The sequence below is a fragment of the Schistocerca serialis genome, chromosome 2 (assembly GCF_023864345.2).
Source record: "Schistocerca serialis cubense isolate TAMUIC-IGC-003099 chromosome 2, iqSchSeri2.2, whole genome shotgun sequence".
NCBI lineage: Eukaryota > Metazoa > Arthropoda > Insecta > Orthoptera > Acrididae > Schistocerca > Schistocerca serialis.
In genome coordinates, this window is record NC_064639.1 from 381,758,907 (window position 1) to 381,771,337 (window position 12,431).

Consider the following 12,431-nt stretch of genomic DNA (forward strand, 5'->3'; position numbering starts at 1 on the left):
GCCCAGTCGTATTCCCTTGATGACCGCACCACATAAAGCTTTAAGCCTCGCCTGGGTCCGTCAATACCGACATTGGACTGTTGATGACTGGAAACATGTTGCCTCGTCGGACGAGTCTCGTTTGAAAAGTGGATGGACGTGGATGGATGTGGGAACAACCTCATGAATCAATGGATCCTACATGTTAGCAGGCAACGGATCAAGCTGGTGAAAGCTCAGCAATGGTGTGGGGCGCATGCAGTTGGAGTGATAGGGTACCCTTTATACGTCTAGATACGACTCTGACAGCATCCTGTCTGATAACGTGCATCCATTCATGTCCATTGTGGCTTCCGACGGACTTGGGAAATTCCAGCAGGACAATGCGACAGCCCACACGTCCAAATCTGCTGCAGAGTGGTTCCAGGAGCACTCTTCTGAGCTTAAACACTTCCCTGGCCGCCAAACTCCTCACATATGAACATTATTGTACATGTCTGGCATGCCTTGCAATGTACTGTTCAGAAGAGATCTCCAGCCCCTCGTACTCCTACGGATATATGGACAGCCCTGCAGTAATCATTGTGTCAGTTCACTCCAGCAATACTTCAGACATTAGTTGAATCCACGCCACGTCTTGTTGTGGCACTTCTGCGTAGTCGCGGGGTCAGGTGTATCAGTTTCTTTGGGCTCTTCAGCGTAGTTTCCACAACGAAACATTCTCTCAAAATCTGACTGGAAACACAAAGAAATTCTGGTCGCATGTTAAGCACACCAGAGGCAAGACCTAATCAACATCTTCATCGCGCGATGGCAATGGTAATGTAAATGATGGCAGTGCCAGCCAATAAAGCAGATTTAGTAAACAAGGTTTTACGAAATCCCTTCAATACGCCGAAGTAAATATTCCAAATTTCGAACAACAACTGCCAACATGAGTGACTTGGGAGTAGGTGTCCTCGGTGTAGCTAAACAGCTTAAAACACTTAAAAAGGTAAGTCTTCCGGTCCAGATAGCACACCAATAAGGTTCCATTCAGGGTATGCTAATACAATAGTGTCGTAGTTTGCAATCATATCCAGTAGGTTGCGACACCACGATTCCTAGAGGCGAGCTTTAACGTAGGGTTCACGAAGTGGTATGGCGCTGCACGATTGTTTCGACCACTGTGGAGGTATCTTAGCAACACAAACGCTGATCCGGAATCAAAGGGCATAACTTATTGCCTATATAATTGGCATTTGGTTTCATATCCACACAGACGTGCATAATTGGCGCATATTAACAAGAGCTACATTTGAGTTTTACAGTGATACAAACATTAATAATCATATTTATTTACATAGCGGAAAATGTCCGTTTATAAAATAATATAATTTCATATATTCACCATAAAAACAGCTGTATGTATCCACTATTGTGTGTATTTCCATTTCGTCTTGTGTCGTTCTGGGTACTTGTAGGCACTCTTGTAGGCGATGTCTTCTTCATTCTAGCTGTTTTCCTGATTTCACCATCTCGGAACGGCCGTGCCCGCATCTAGTCTCGTACTTCAGGTCTTCTTCGGCTCATCTCTGGTCCAAAATGTCCTCCTAACTAAATCTATAGCAGAAAAATACATCTTGAATTATTCTCAGGATCTAAATTTTCTAGTGCGTAATTATATAAACAGCCCTAACTCCTTGAGACTTGAATTCAGAAATTTATAAATTCTGATGCCTTTTGGCACCAACAGACCGGTATCCCGTTATGCCAAATTGTTTTAACGCGTGAGATGTCTGGACATTCTTTCGTGACATTCCGATACGATGTTCATATCTTCCTCCTTTCCGAATGTACGAAATGGAGCCCCAGTCAGCCTGTCGTAGCAGACCACCTAATTTTCAACATTCTTCTGTAGCACTGCATCTCAACTCTCTTCTTTTCCGGTTTTCCCGTAAGACCATGTTTCACTACCATACAATGCTGTGCTCGAAACATGCATTCTCAAAAAATTCTTCCTCGAATGAAGGTCTATGTTTGATACCAGTAGACTTCTCTTGCCAGTGATAGTCTGCATGTTTTCCTTGCTTCGTCCGTCATTGTATTTTTTTTATTTTTTTATTTTTTATTTTTTTATTTTTATTTATTTATTTATTTATTTTTTTTTTTTTTTTTGCTGCCTAGATATCAAAATTCGTTATTTCATCTACTTCGCCCATCAATACTGGTGTTAAGGTTCTTGCTGTTCTCATTTTTGCTACTTCTCATTACCTCTGTCTTTCTTCGATTTACTCTTAATAAATATACTGTACTCTTTGGACTGTTCATTCCATGCAAACGATCCTGCAATTCTTCTTCTCTTTTACTGAAGATAGCAATATCATCAGCGAATCTTACCATTGAAATCCTTTCTCCTTCAATTTTCAGTAAACTCTTGAACCTTTCTTTTATTTCCATAACTGCTTGTTCGACGTATAGATCAATCAGTAGAGGTGGAAGACATCATTCTTGGTCGTCCACTCTTAGTACTTCGTCTTGGGTCTTGTACATAGCTTATATTACCTGTCTACCTTTAGAGCTTACCCCTGTTTTACTCAGAATTTCAAACAAGTTTCACGATTTTACGCTGTCGTACCCTTTTCCGAGGTCAACAAATCCCATGAATGTGTCTTGATTTTGCTTTAGTCCTGCTTCGATTATCAGCCGCAACGTCAGAGCTGTCTCCGGTGACTTTGCCTTTCCTAAAGCCAATCTGGTGGTAATTTAACACATCCTCAATTTTCTCTTCCATTCTTCTGCGTATTATTCTTGTCAGCAGCTTGGATGTGTGAACTTTTAAGCTGACTGTCCGATAATTCTGATTCTAATACTGGGTCCCGTATCTCTCATAAATCGACACCTGTTTCTTCTTCTGTCACATCATACCAATCTTTCCCTTTGTAGAGGCCTACAATGTACACTTTCCACCGATCCGCTCTCTCCTCTGCATTTAACAGAGGAATTCCCGTTGCAATCTCAATGCTACCACCCGTACTTGTAATTTCACAGAAGGTTGTTTTACCTATTCTGAGTCAGTTCTTCGGACAATCATTTCTTATTCAAGTTTTTGAAATTTCCCATGCAGTCATTTCGCCTTAGCTTCCCTGCATTTCCTATTTATTTCAATCCTAAGCTATTTCTGTTTCTGTATCCCAGAATTTTCCTGAACGTTTATGTACTTCCTTCTTTCATCGATCAACTGAAGTATTTCTTCTGTTACCCATGGTTTCTTCGTAGTTAACTTCTTTGTATCTATGTTTATCTTTCTAGCTTCTATGACTGATCTAAGATGGTTAATTAGATGCAAACACAGTACCCATGAGTTGATGCCGTATGGAAATCCACCGTGCAAGACTGTGTCACTGAGGGAGGCAGGGAGAGTTAAGTACTTTCTCGAATTAATCTCTAGAGTAAGCGTTTAGATCTTCTCCTACATATTCCGTGTCTCAGTTCTTATTATAACGTCTCTCGCAGTCGGTAGCGCTACTGTGCTTTTAAGTGCTTCCTACTGCAATGCAGGTAGCTATCATTAGTTCAAATGGTTCAAATGGCTCTGAGCACGATGGGACTTAAATTCTGAGGTCATCAGTCCTCTAGAACTTAGAACTACTTAAACCTAACTAACCTAAGGACATCACACACCTCCATTCCCGAGGCAGGATTCGAACCTGCGACCGTAGCGGTCTCGCGGTTCCAGACTCTAGCGCCTAGAACCGCTCGGCCACCCCGGCCGGCCTATCATTAGTAAATGAACTATAGGTATGCTAACACGGTCACTGTACTGAAGAAAAATGACCATAACCTTTACAGAAATAGACTTATGATGATCACAGGCATAATTAACTCGGAAATGGAAAGTATTAATTAAGATCATGGCTTACGCTGGATTGAGTGTAAGCGCTGACTGACTTGGCGTGCTACACAACCAGCTAGGTAACATCGCACTGTTTCGTACTTCTCTGTATACTCTTCGATTACTTTGTCCCCATCATTTATTTATCAAAGTTCGAAGTTCAGTGCAGGAGAATAATATCACAATTTCGGCCAATGACTAATCGGCTCCCTGTGACATTTTCTAAGCACCTTACGAGGGATGTTCACAGAAAGACCGATCTCTGCTTATAGTATCCTTATAGCTCATTTTACTACATTTTAAGCATTGTCCCCGCCCCTCCTCCCCCCAAAAAAATCTTTCCCAACATTTTTTCCAGGTCTTGAAAGACTCCTGGAACGAACTTTTTAGGGTGGCACGCAGATCTCTTGCTGCATTGCCCTGAATATCGTTTGTGGTTTCGAAATGACTTTTTTCTACGTGGTTTTAAGTTTGTGAAACATGAAAAAGTCTTCTGGGCCTATTTTCAGAGAACAGGGAGTATGGGACACAATGGGAGCCTGATGTTTTGCCAGACGGGGCGGCCAAAGAGCGACGCGTGAGCCGGGTATGTCAGGAGGCAACATCCAACTCTGATTCTCCCATAATTCACACCTCTTCCTCCGCACAGCATCCATCAACACGCTAATATTCGTTGGCAGACTTTCTAGTTTACAGTCTGAGCAGATAGTACAAACTACTGAGGGACAATGCCTTTGGAGAGAAAAAGGATATGGACACAATAAAGCAAACAACGTCACCTTGATCTTCAACTTATTAATGCCTATTTTTTCTGCCAAACGTGACCCTTTGTCTTGCCATTATGACCACAACCTAAGGAATCAAATACCTTTTAAAATTTTGCTAAGTTTGTAGCAAAGCGACCGCTACGGTCGCAGGTTCGAATCCTGCCTCGGGCATGGATGTGTGTGATGTCCTTAGGTTAGTTAGGTTTAATTAGTTCTAAGTTCTAGGCGACTGATGACCTCAGAAGTTAAGTCGCATAGTGCTCAGAGCCGTTTGAACCATTTTGTAGCAAAATTTCACATACACACCTTCGTTTTCGAGCTCTTTCATTGCCACTTTTTCACTAATCCGACGAAGAGCTGGTGCATGTGGTCAGTTCGCCGACTGTAGCTCAGCAACAAACGGTCTCATCGAAACGAGGCTAACTGCAGTTTATTATCTATCTAAAGTTATCACAAGGTGTTCTCAATAGGGGCAGCGTGCTCCCTCTGCCGGTAGAGGCGCAATTTCAAAATTTCGGTCTTTTTTTGGACAACTCTCGTATGCTGCTACAAGGCTGTACAAGCTACTGTTTGAGTCAATACCGTTACGAAAGGGTCTTAGTAGTACATAAAAAGTCTCATCAAACAAAAATAAAAGAGTCCTATTATGGTAATAAATGTCACATATTAACTTATCCCATAACTCCACACACAACAGGGTTGTTGTAACGCTGTACGAAATGCTTTTTTCAGTATCATTAGGCACACAGCTGCTTGACAGCTGGTTAAAATGTCGCAGGGAGGGTGACGAATTGGCGATCCATAATGTTCTCGGCGTGCGGAAGCGCTCGCAGCGTGAGGTGGTTCGAATTCCCTTCTGAAATTGAATCGTGGGGAAGCCGCCCGGGCGGCGCACGGTGAGAACGTGAATCAGGGGGTCGGGCTTAGTGCGGGCTGCCAGTAGTCGCTTGTTAGGCCGCGCCGGGCCGGCACGCGTCGCGTAATCTGGCGCTTGTCGCCCCGCCGCCAGATTAGTGCTCCACGCAGCACGCTCCACGCTCCACCAGAACACGCGGCGCGGCTCGGCGTTGGTCAGCCACGTGGGCAGATCTGGCTGTCGCTACACCCGCTTCTGTCGCACTCTCACAGTGGCCATCCATCCTAACACCGATGTCGATACGCTGCCTTGCTGGCAAAGTCACATAACCTGAATGTACGTCCTAGAATACTCCACATAGCAATAACATGCAGTCTTTGCTGTGATTTGTCATTTTATTAGGATTGCATTATTAATTTTTGGAAATTGGCGTGCGAAATTTATCTCATTTCCTACAACGAAGAGCCAAAGAAACTGGTACACTTGCCTAATATCGTGTAGGGCCCCCGCTAGCACGCAGAAGTGCCGCAACGTGACGTGACATGGATTCGACCAATTTCTGAAGTATGCTGGAGGGAACTGACAGCAAGGATCCTGCAGGGCTCTCCATAAATCCGTGAGAGTACGATGGAGAGCTCTTCTGAACAGCACGTTGTAAGGCATCCCAGACATGCTAAATAATGTTCATGTCTGGTGAGTCTGGTAGCCAGTGGAAGTATTCAAATTCAGAAGAGTGTTTCTGGAGCCACTCTGTAGCAATTGTGGAAGCGTGGAGTGTCGCATTGTCCTGCTGGAATTGCCCAAATCCGTCGCATACACGATGGACATGAATGGATGCACGTTATCATACAGGATGCTTACGTACGTGTCACCTGCCGGAGTCGTATCTAGACCTATCAGGGGTCCCCTATCACTCCACCTGCACAAGCCCCAGACCATTACAGAGCCTTCGCCAGCCTGAACAGTCCCCTGGTGACATGCAGGGTCCATAGATTCATGAGGTTGTCTCCATACCCATACACATCCATCCGCTTGATACAATTTGAAACGAGACTCGTCCGACCAGGCAACGTGTTTCCGGTCATCAACAGTCCAATGTCGGTTTTGACGGGCCCAGGCGAGGCGTAAAACTTTGTGTCGTGCAGTCATCAAGCTTACACAAATGGGCCATTGGCACCGAAAGCCCGTATCGATGATGTTTCGTTGAATGGTTCGCATGTTGACACTTGATGATGGCCCAGCATTGAAATCTTCAGAAATCTGCGGAAGGGTTGCACTTCTGTCACGCTGAACGGCTCTCTTAAGTCGTCGTTGGTCTCGTTCTTGCAGGATCTTTTTCCGGCCGCAGCAATGTCGGAGATTTGATGTTTTACCGGAATCCTCATATTCACGGTGCACTGGCGAAATGGTCGTACGGGAAAATCCCCACTTCATCGCTACCTCGGAGATGCTGTGTCCCATCGCTCGTGCACCGACAATAACACCACGTTCAAATTCACTTAAATGTTGATAACCTGCCATCATAGCAGCTTTAACCCATCTAACAATTGTGCCAGACACTTGTTGTCTTACATAGGCGTTGCCGACCGCAGCGCCCTATTCTGCCTGTTTACATACCTCAGTATTTGAATACGCTCACCTGTACCAGTTTCCTTGGCGCTCCACTGTAAAAAACTTGCCCTAGTGTGGTGACATCGACCAGCGCACTATTCTCGTTCCTACTGAGTGGTGTAGTATTCTGCTGAGAGCAGCTAGCACCCTCTCGCAGTCCCCTTAACTGCCTGCCTGCAGTTGCTGATGAAATGCTTCACGGTGGCCTGTTCGCTGCTTATTAGTGTTACTGAAGACACCTTACTATTGCTCAAAAATTGGACAGAAAAATTCTACTCCTTACAAGGCCAGTAGCATTCTATTAGCTCACCTTGCATTCCGTTTTAAAGTCTGATTCATACAACTTAATGATTTTCCATGTGTATTTATGATAACTGAATATAAATTTTCTTTACTTGTCGTTGTCTTGTGTGTAACAACTAGCACAAAATACTGTTTTATTCTCGCCTGGAAATGGAAAAAGTGCTAAATTAATATTTCCTTATATAACGTTTATTGTTAACAGTAATTGTGTAAAGACTGTGATACTATTAAAACTTGTTTCTGATTGAGTTCTTGGAGGAATAAGACGCAAACTTGTACTCTAACATTTTATTACGTGGGTGGAAATGTCTGTGATGTGATAATTCCTGTTTGTTATCTCAGAACATAATCACTGTTTTTTTAACATGAAATAACTCGTTTTATTTAATGTTCATATATGTGTCAAGCACCTTTCCTCCGAATCATTTACATTTTCAGTGTAGCTGATGTACGTTAATTATTGGCCGCCATTGCTGCAACATTCTCTAAATTCACCTAAAGGCGGGCGCGGTGCCCACACATTCGCTAAAAACTGGCTTCATTAATAAAGAGAAGTAAAATTTGCAAGCAATACAAGCACATATGGTCAGAATTTTAAATTATTTCATGTACACCAAGACGCAGACAGCCGCGTATGTTAAATGAGGACGCAGCTGATTTTCTTTTACTATTTTAAGCTACTTATAAATGTTTTCTAGGTCATTAGCAGCCATAAATGCAGATGCCACATTTACCTTGCAAATAAGATAGCTCATCTCTTCCTATTTAATCGGCTGTTTAAGTGAATAGTCGTCGTCACACTGTTGTGGAGCTAGCCACATCTTTAAACAAATAGTAATTATCGTGAGACGTTCGATTAATATTACATGAAATGGACGTAAATCTCTTAACAGTGTTGTAGGTATCCACGTTATATGAACCTCATATGAAACTCAAAGAACTTTATATTTTTCATCAAGTTTAGGGAAATTAAAGTGCAACAGTTTTTTTGTTACCCTTTATTCATCACATATATATTTTAATAAGTTATGATATATTACACTGTATAGGCCATTAACTGGAACTTTTTTCTCCTTTTTAATTCGTTGTGCAATCTTAAATTTTAAATAACATATTTGAAAGAGAGGGGTGCCTTCCGACTGCCGTAATGTCCTGTCAGCAGCAGACACTGAAGACAAATTTACGTAAGCTTACGAGTTGCCTCTAACAACTTTTTTGTGTTAGAAAGAAAATGTCACCTGCTGTACTTCACTTCGACATCTTTCATGAGCTACATATCCGTATTAAATTTCTTTTGATTCTCTAAAGACCTTTCTTTCTTTCATGTCTTCGTACTTCAGCATTAATGTTTTACGAAGTTGGGCGTCAATAGAATGGATGTTGAATAACTATGACATAAGTGACAGTGAACACTAAATCATCACATGCAAGCCCCACATATCTACAGCGCCAGGCAAAAAAAAAAAAAAAAAAAAAAAAAAGTCTGCGTATTTTCGTACTCGCACACACCATCATTTGACATGTAAATGATTCTCTGTAGCAGGTACAGAAGCTGCCAGAGCAGATTATCGTTGTTCGTGTTTAGTGTTGTTTCCGGGCCCAGTAGGATGTATACGGTATGTGAACAGTATCAGATGTTGAGTGATTATTGTGAAGGACACAGTGATACCACGTACTCCTTTGAGTCAGCATTAGCAACATCTGACGGAGTTTGAAAGATTCATGTATGTGCTTTCCTTTGGCTGGTCGAATCGTGCACATCTATATGTTTGGAGCATTCAGATGTGACAATGGCCCGATGTTGGATTGCATGGGAACATGACGTCGGGCATACTCGTCGTCAAGGTTCTGGTAAGCTAAGTCTGACGAACGCAAGGAAGGATCGCGGTATCATGCACCAAGCACATCGCAACTGCACCTGCCATGCGAGAACAAGTGATGCACTCCCTGCAAAATTTGCGTCATCCCGCACCAGTGGTCGGAGGCTAGAAGCGGCTAGACTAAGAAACTGGTGTCCCATGCGTATTCTGCCGTCACGACATAAACGGCAGCGCCTGAAGTGGTACCGTGATCGGGAAGCATGGACTGCTGATAAATGGCATCGCATTGAGTTCAGTGACGAATTCCGGTTTTGCACTACCCTGCAGAACGTTGGTCGGCGACTTTTGTGGTGATCTAGAGCCCACTATTCCAATGGTTTGAAGAGCCAGACCGGCGTTACTCCTGGCGTGACGGTGTGAGAAGCCAACACAGTGACTTCAGCTCCAGGCTGGTAGCCATTGAGGAAATTCTCACAGCACAGTGGTACATCCTCACGTATTACCTTTCTGATTAGATTAGATTAGATTAATACTTGTTCCACAGTGCCGTTGTGCCGTTTTTCAGAAGGGCAGTCCTAGCCCTCAAATGGCATTTGTGGCACCGTGAAATGTGTGCCTGATGTTTGGTTACTTCTGCAGCCAGCAAGATCCCCAGATCTGTCCCCGATAGATCACGTGGGACCAGGTCGCATGTCAACTCTAACCCAGTACCGGCATACAAGGTATCAGCAGCAGCTACATCTGTCGCAGGTCAGTTTGCCTCAGGAGAGGTTACAACGGACTTCCCAACCGAATCGGTTTATGGATCTGGCCTGACACTTCCAGTTCCACTTGACTCAGATGCGTAATCACTGAAATAACATCACATACCTTCTCAATCTGTCAAGTTTCATTTTGTTTCCTCCTATCCCTCCGGCTGTTTCAATTTTTCTACCAGGCAGTGGACCATCAGGATCGTAAAAAGGTAATGGGAAAAAGGGTCAACGAGGAGTATTTTTTCCCAGTTCCGTGAAAGATGTGATAAAATCCAACAAACCAAGTGGAATCAGTTTGCAGCTAGAAGACGAGTGACGCAGCTGAGTGGCTCCAGCAAGAAAGAGACGAGGCGAGACCGAGTGATGACGACGCATTCATCGGGAAGCCTGGCGCTGCGGGCCGCGAGGCTGACAGGTGGGGAGGCATTTGTATGGCGGCGCGACACCTCGTGGGCGTCAGCTGCCCCTGCATTCCGTGCCTGATTGTAATCCGGACCCCCCGGGCCCCGCGCCCGTATCGTGTGACAGCTGCGCCGAGCATTTGCTTCTGCCCGCCGTGACGTCGCCAGAACAGATGCTACGGAACTCCCAGGTAATAACAGCACAAATCAAAATCGACCTGCCTCTAAAAGCTTTCGTGTGTGTACTATAAGAATATTAGCATTTTTTATTTGTTTGTGGCCTTCGTGCATGATCCACACAGCGACCATTAGACCCATGACACGCTACGAATTAAATGACATGTATAGTCACTTACATGCATACATCCACGGTTCACGTACGAATACTTACCTCAAGAAATGTTGACGAAGAACAACCGAGCCAAGAAAAAGCGTAAACGTGTTCGTCACTTACATTATAGAGTCACATTAACGCGACCAGCTGTCAAAAGCCTGAAAAACCATCTTTTGCAGCGCCGACCGCTGAGAGATGTGCAGGAACGGAATCAGTGAGGTTCAGCAGGGTACCGACAGGGATGTGGAGCCACAGCGACTCCAGTGGCATAGCCAGTTACGCTAGGTTTCTCGGCTGAGGATCAATGGCCCGAAAACAGCAATGGAGGTGATCTCAGAGATGTTCAATTCGGTTTAGATCCGAAGAGTTTGGTAGCCAGGGAATTACGGTAGACTCACCACGGTGCTCTTCGAACTATGCGCCTATACCACGGGCTGTGTAACACACTTCATTGTCATTCTGGTAGATAAAAAATAAAATGCTTCTAGAGGTGAAAATGGTTCCTAAGAATAGACGCATACTTATGTTGACCTAATGTCCCTTTCAGAACGACGAGATTAGCCAGGGAATGCTAGGAAAACATTCCGCAGACCACAGCGCTCCCTCCTCAAGCCTGAACGCTTCTGACGACTGTTCCAGGGCGTATGTTTTCAGACGTTTCACGCCCAATGGAGCATAAAACGCGATTGTTTGAAAATGGCCACTTGTCGCCCCACATTGGATGTCCAGTTGCAATACTGCCGTGCAAATTGCAGCCTTCATCGCCTATGAACAGTACCCCCTGCAGCCAACCCCTGTTACTGTGATCACATTCTTGACGCAAGGGCCGCGCGGGATTAGGCGAGCGGTCTCAGGGCGCTGCAGTCATGGGCTGTGCGGCTGGTCCCGGCGGAGGTTCGAGTCCTCCCTCGGGCATGGGTGTGTGTGTTTGTCCTTAGGATAATTTAGGTTAAGTAACGTGTAAGCTTACGGACTTATTACCTTAGCAGTTAAATCCCATAAGATTTCAAACACATTTGAACATTTTTTTTTTATTAATTCGTTACTGTGATACATCTTAATTCATTCTGCGCTCTCTCTAAAGAGTTGTCTTTATTCTGAGAACTCTGCTGTTAGTGAGAACTTTTGTTTTTGACTTGTGCCACAAGAAGTCCATTGTCCGCCCAACGACTGTGTTATTGACGGTGATAGTTTCATTTATGTGTCCATTTCTAAACGGATACATCGCTAGAGCATACCAACTTTCATTGGCTTCTAGCTTTCCTGCTGTCCCTTTCTGTTAATCAGTTCTTTACCATTTGACGAAAAACCTGCTGTAAGAAGCGAAGACGCTTGTGACAAGTCATCAGATGAGTGATCTCCTAGCGAACAATCATAGCTTGTACATCTCCGAAGGCCATTTCTCCCATCTTTCGATAACTGTGTAAGGTGGCTATAATTTCGCACCTTGCAAGTACTCCTCCACCTACTTTGCCGTGATCTACAGCCACATTAGGTATTATTTGACAGGTAGTACATCGTATTTATAAATATTTAAAGGAGACTGTAAATAATTTTGAACACTTATTGCATGAAAGGTGACGGCGTGTTTTTATTATCATACTAGTAGAGGTTAGAACGACAGTGGAAATGAAACGGCAGACGCAACTCAAGCCCTGGGTCGAAGGCCCACACAGACGTGTTGGTCCTACTTAAACACAGAAAGCAGGAGACGGACGTCGTAGTACTTAA